Here is a 6,239-nt window from a genome sequence, read left to right as displayed (position 1 = left end):
TTTGCCAATGCTAGTCTGCCGTTCATGTTCTCCTTGCTCCGTCCGTCATCAATTATTTTGTTGCCTAGGTACAGAATTCCATAACTTTGTCTATTTCGTGATCCCTATTTCTGATAAATTCCTCACTGTTCTAATTTCTGCTACTTCTCATTAGCGTCGTATTTCTTCGATTTACTCTCAATCCATATGCTGTACTCATTAGACTGTTCCTTCCATTCAACAGATCCTGTAATTTTTCTTCTCTTCCACAGAGGACAGCGCTGTCATTAGCGAATCTTATCACTGATATCCCACTCTTGGACCTTCCTTTAATTTGTGTCATCGTTTCTTCGATGTGTAGATTGAACAGCAGGGCGAAAGACATCCCTATCCCACTACCATTTTAATCCGAGAACTTCGTTCATGGTCTTTCATCCTTATATCCCTCTTGTTTCTTATGCGTACAGTGTATTACCCGTATTTCCTCATAGAATCCAAACTTTCTTGCACCATTTTACATTGTCGAACGTTTGTCGAATGTTTGTTTTTTTAGACAGGCGTATCCCGTGGAAGTTTCTTGATTTTTTAAAAGTGTTGCTTCGAGTTATCAAGCGCAAAGTCGTAACTAAGTGTCTAGTGATGTACATTTCGTAAACCCAAACTTATCGCCATCCAAGGGACTCTCAGTTTTCTTTTCAATTTTTCTTTGTATTATTCTTCTCTGCACCTCGGTTGCATGACCTGTTGAGATGATTGCACGATAGTACTGGCACTCAACTTGCTTTGTTATCTTCAGGATTGTGTAGATGATATTTTCCGGAAGTTTCCAGACGCATATATTCTACTAACTAGCTGGAATAGTCGTCTGGGTCGCTTCCCCCAATGATTTTAGAAATCACAAAGCAATGTTATCTTTGACTCTTCCCATACTTGATCTCAGGACTTACAAAGCTATGTTAAATTCTGACTCTAAAACTGAATCCCCTGTGTCTTCTATATCGACTCTTTCTTCTTCTATTATGTAATCAGTTTATTCCCTTAAATGCCTTCAGTGTATTCTTTCCACCTTTTCGCTCTCTCCCCTGCGTTTAATGGTGGGATTCCGCTTGCAATTTGACGCCTTTGGTTTTAATTCCACCAAAGTTCCCAAAGACCATTTCGTTTTCGATTTATTTGCATTTTCCTGCAGCCATTTTGCCTTGTCTCTCCTGCACATCTTACTTATTTCTTGCCTACGTGACTTGTATTGCTGAAGCTCTGTTTTCCTGAACTTCTTTGTACTTCCTACTTTCGTCGAGCAACTGAAATATTTCTTCTGTTATCCAACGTCTCGTCACTTCTACTTTCATCCTACATTTATGTATGTGTCCATTGTCTGTGACTACCGTTTTTTAGATTCTGACGTAAACAAAATTGGCTTGATGAATGACAGCCTTCTCTAAATGTGAAAAAAAAACGCAGGAAAAACAATGCGGTAATATCCGAATATAGCATTAGTAGCACGCTACCTGATACAATCACCATCCAGACGTAACGTTGCAAAGTGATATGATATGAAACGTAACGAGAACGCGAGAACAGTAGTAGCGAAGGCGAATGGTCGACATCGGTTAATTGGTCGGATTTTAGGAAAGTGTGGATCATCTGTAAAGAATACCGCGATCCATTCTTGAATACTTTCGAGTGTTCGAGATCCCCAACAAAGTCGGATTAGAGGAAGACACGGAGGCAATTCAGAAGCGTGCTGCTAGATTTGTTACTGTTCGATTCAGTCATCATGTAAGCTTTACAGAAACGCTTCGTGGATTCAAATTGAAATCCTTGGAGGGAAGACAAGTTTCTTTTCGCGGACTGAGGAAGTTTAGAGAACCGACATTTGAAACGGAGTGTAGAACGATTCTACCGTCACGAACGTACATTTCGCCTAACGACCACGAAGGTAAGAGAAATTAGGGCTCGTGCGGATGCATGTACACAGTCGTTTTTTCCTCGCTTTATTTGCGAGTGGAACGGAAAAGGAAATGTACAGTGTACCTTCCGTCCTACAAAATACGATGGCCTGCAGAGTATGTCTAGTTCAGTCTAGGGCCATTACCAGGCTGTATTAATGGAAGAGACAGCGTAGAGTGGCACGTTTCGTCACGGAATCGTTTCGTACATGCGAGAGTGTAACGGAGATGCTCAACAAACTTCTGTGGTAGAAGCTACGACACAGGCCTCTCGTATCACGGAGTGATTTGATATTGAAATTCCGAGAGCTTACTTTCCAAGAAGAGTCGGGGAACATAGTACTTGCTGCCACGTATGTTTTTCGAAATGACCACGCCCGAAAGAATCGGAGAAATTAGAGTTCGTATGGAGCTTTTACGACGTTCCCTTTTAACACGCGGCATTCGTGAATGGAACAGAAAGGGACAGGATGGAGGGAATATTGTGGTGCAAGCAGTGTCATACCGTAATGTGCCTTGCAGAGTATACGTGTAGTTGTAGACGTAAAAATGAGCCCAAAAAACCATGTAATATTTTAGTTGGTACAGTTTCAGTTTGAAGTCGATTTAGATGATGTCTCAAGGCATTCGGCTTCCAACAATTTCACTGCCACTCTGGCTACGAATAACGTGCAAAGATTTTCGTAAATGTAGCATGTTGGAAAACGCAGACCAGCTGTGTTCACATCTATATGTGAACTTACAGTAAAGAATATGTACTACAAGCACGCTGTTAATTTACCTACTGGGGTGAGGCACCTCAGTCGCAGCCGAACTCGATCTGGATAAGGCGAATTTCACTTTGGCTTAATTATTATTTTCAGGGAAGTATTTTATTTCAGTAAAAACTTCGGTATTTTTACAAAGGTAGGCTTTTTCATCCGGTATGAATCTTGTAAAAAATCCTCAGCATTAATCATATGCAGGGAAGCGCTGAAACGATTAGTAGCTGGATGCTTCTAGAACGGTCTAAATTTAAAACAACTACAGGACGGTAACGATGGTTTAATGCCCTATTTTTAACAATGCAGTACGAAGGTGGATTGCCTCGTTGGTGCAATAAGGTCCTACAGAGCTTTTGTAACATGGAAATAACGAAATTATGATTCTTCACAATGAAGTTACATGACGTGGAAAGTAAAAATCAATATTGAGTGGCAGCGAATGAGGAAGCGGAAATAAGAATGAACTTGCTAAGTTTATGTATCCGTTACGACCCTTTAAAGTGGACTGGGAGAAATGAGTCGCAGTTACGCGGAGGGGTGGGGTCGAAGGCAGTGGGAGGCACCGGCGCCTGTCTGCGTCACTGGTGACGTCAGAGGTCGTCGGACGGACGGGGGTGAACGTTCCCCTCACGCCAGAACGCTTAGGCCTCGTTTTCAGGGCATTACACGGTACTGAGATAAATTGCGCAGTGGTCAGGGCACGTGTATCCTATCCAGAAAGAGCGAGAATCTAATTGAAGGGTTTAGCCCATAGGGAGTAACTCCAAAACTCATGAAAAACTGTTCATCGCACCTATGTTTGCGGTAAAATTAGTTGCATCTTTGATGCAAGAATGAGATAGATCCACTGGAAACTGACGGTAATACACGTGATTAAATCTTTACACCCTCTTGCCTTTGGGTCAAGAGAAATGCACCTCCAGAATGTACCTCTCTCTTGCCCCAAAGTGGTTCAGCGATCAAATGGTTCAAATGGCTCTAAGCGCTAAGGGACTTAACATCTCAGGTCATCAGTCCCCTGGACTTAGAACTACTTAAACCTAACCAACCTAAGGACATCACACACATCCATGCCCGAGGCAGGATTCGAACCTGCGACTGTAGCAGCAGCGCGGTTTCGGACTGAGGCGCTTAGAACCGCTCGGCCACAGCGGCCGGCTTCAGCGATCACTTGGTAGGGAGAAGCACATTCCGACTCCTGTGCAACTTGCTTTGCTTTCTCCATCTGTTAGCTGGAGAAATGGCAGACGATAGTGATGCGAGTGAACCTTGTGCGGATTCAGGCACTGAACTGAACAATAGTAATGATACAGGGAGTGAATTTTCGCGGGAAAAAAAAGTGGGACAAATAAAAGTGGCTCGGAGAACAGAGTTCCAGGGTACAAAGAAACCCACCAGAGGAAAGGAAATGCAGCACTAATCTGACTAAACCAGACGTTGAAAGTGACAACTGTTCATCTCTTGGCACCTTAGCGCCCTGGTCAGCAAGTTGCTGCTTGAAGTCTATGAGGGTTATTGCAATAAACCTTAGACTTGAGGGCTCCCCACACAAAGAAATCGCACACAGACAAATCAGGTGACCTGGGAGGCCAGCTGGGGCCGCGACCAGACTGACCTCTGCTCACAACTCTGTCGGCGTGAAGACTGGATAAATATGTTCCAAGGAACCGGCGTTGATCACATGGCGGGGATACATGAGGTGTGGGCGTCTCGGGGCTTGGTTAAATGCATACATTCACATCCATTCGTATCCACTCGTCCGGAGCACTTTTATTTGCCCCACCCTGTATAAATGTGAGTCGTCAAAGCGATTTAGAAATCCAACGAAGAGCAAAAGGAATCTGAGGAAGTTGAAACATGATAAGGAGTGAAGAATATACAGGTGGAAAAACTGTACCAAGCAGGAAGCCTGCTAAAGCTTGCAAATGCAAGAGGATCTGCCCGTGGATACTTTCAGATGGTGAGAAAAGTGATATCCTGACATGTTTCTGTGAAACAGAAAATAAAAAACAACAGGATTCATACTCATGTGATTTAATAACGGTACATAGCCTCGTGAGACGCAGACCAACAACATCGGTGTGCTTCCAAATGGTTCAAATGGCTCTGAGCACTATGGGACTTAACATCTGTCGTCATCAGTCCCCTAGAACTTAGAACTACTTAAACATAACTAACCTAAGGACATCACACAACACCCAGCCATCACGAGGCAGAGAAAATCCCTGACCCCGCCGGGAATCGAACCCGGGAACCCGGGCGTGGGAAGCGAGAACGCTACCGCACGACCACGAGATGCGGGCGGTGTGCTTCCAGTTTCAGGTGTAAGGCACGTGTGTATTGCAACACTTTCAGAAATGTGTGTTTGTATGTTGTTATGTGGAGTAGTGAAGTTTCAAATTATATTGTTTCCTTTTAGTTTAGGTTGGGACCAAAAGAATTTAAGCTATGCAAGACAGGATTTAGTCTAATATATGGGATCAGCAAAAGACGTGTACAGCTCATTTAAAGTTACATAGCAGCAAACATTAAATCTGCACAGGACAAGAGACGGAAACATAAAAAAAAACCGGGCCCACCGCCAATCCAGAAATCATTAGATAAGAGACAAGAGTTTTCCCAGAACTGCTGTTGGAGTCATAGTAGTAAATGTTATTTCTTTCCTGAGTTAAATGTCTGCAAGATGTTTGACATGTATTTGGAGAAATATGAGCGAATTTGAAGGTAGAGGGCGAAAGCTGTAAACGTATTGTCTCGTATGATTCCTGCTACAGGTTCTGTCAACAGAACTTTAACTATGCGTTTGGGAGCCCTGGAACGGACAGTTACAGAACCTGTGTCACAGTAGCAAATGATATGAAAAGTACTGCGTCTGAGGAAGAAAAGAAACTTGCAACTGAGGAAGAGTTGCAAATTAGAAAAGCCGAATGTTTCTACAATAAAATGAGTGATACATCTGCAGAGGCGCGGGAGAAGGCTTCTGTTGAAACACTGTGTATTGACCGCAAGCAGAGCATGGCACTACCCGAGGTACCATCTGCTGAAGTCTACTGATGCAGTTTGAAGTCGTCATCTTTGGGCGTAGAACTTCAGTGTGTGTGGGGCCAAGAGCAAGACAGCACACTTTTATATGTGTGATGAATCGACTGGAAAGAAACGTGTAAATGAGATAATCAGCTTTCTGAATCGCTGCTTTGAGAATGTACTGAGTGGAGATATTAAACATTTAGACATACTCTCAGACAACTGTTGTGTCCAAAATAAGAATACAGCTCTAGTTCACCTATATTAATGTTGGCAGACTGGAAACCATTACCCATCGGTTTCCTGAACCAGGTCATAGTTTTATGCCCTGCGACAGGTATTTTGGTCTAATCAAGAAGAACACGCGCAGAACAGAGAGGATTTTCCTGCCACACGAATATAAGAAAGTAGTGAAGAAGTCGTCACCATCGATGTTGCATGTAATCTGCGTGAACACTGCTAAGAGACTTGGTGAGTCGTTTAAAACCTCACTGTTGAATCCTGCCTATACGTGGAATATGGG

Source organism: Schistocerca americana, chromosome 2, assembly GCF_021461395.2.
Source record: "Schistocerca americana isolate TAMUIC-IGC-003095 chromosome 2, iqSchAmer2.1, whole genome shotgun sequence".
NCBI lineage: Eukaryota > Metazoa > Arthropoda > Insecta > Orthoptera > Acrididae > Schistocerca > Schistocerca americana.
Note: the sequence above shows the minus strand (reverse complement) of the source record.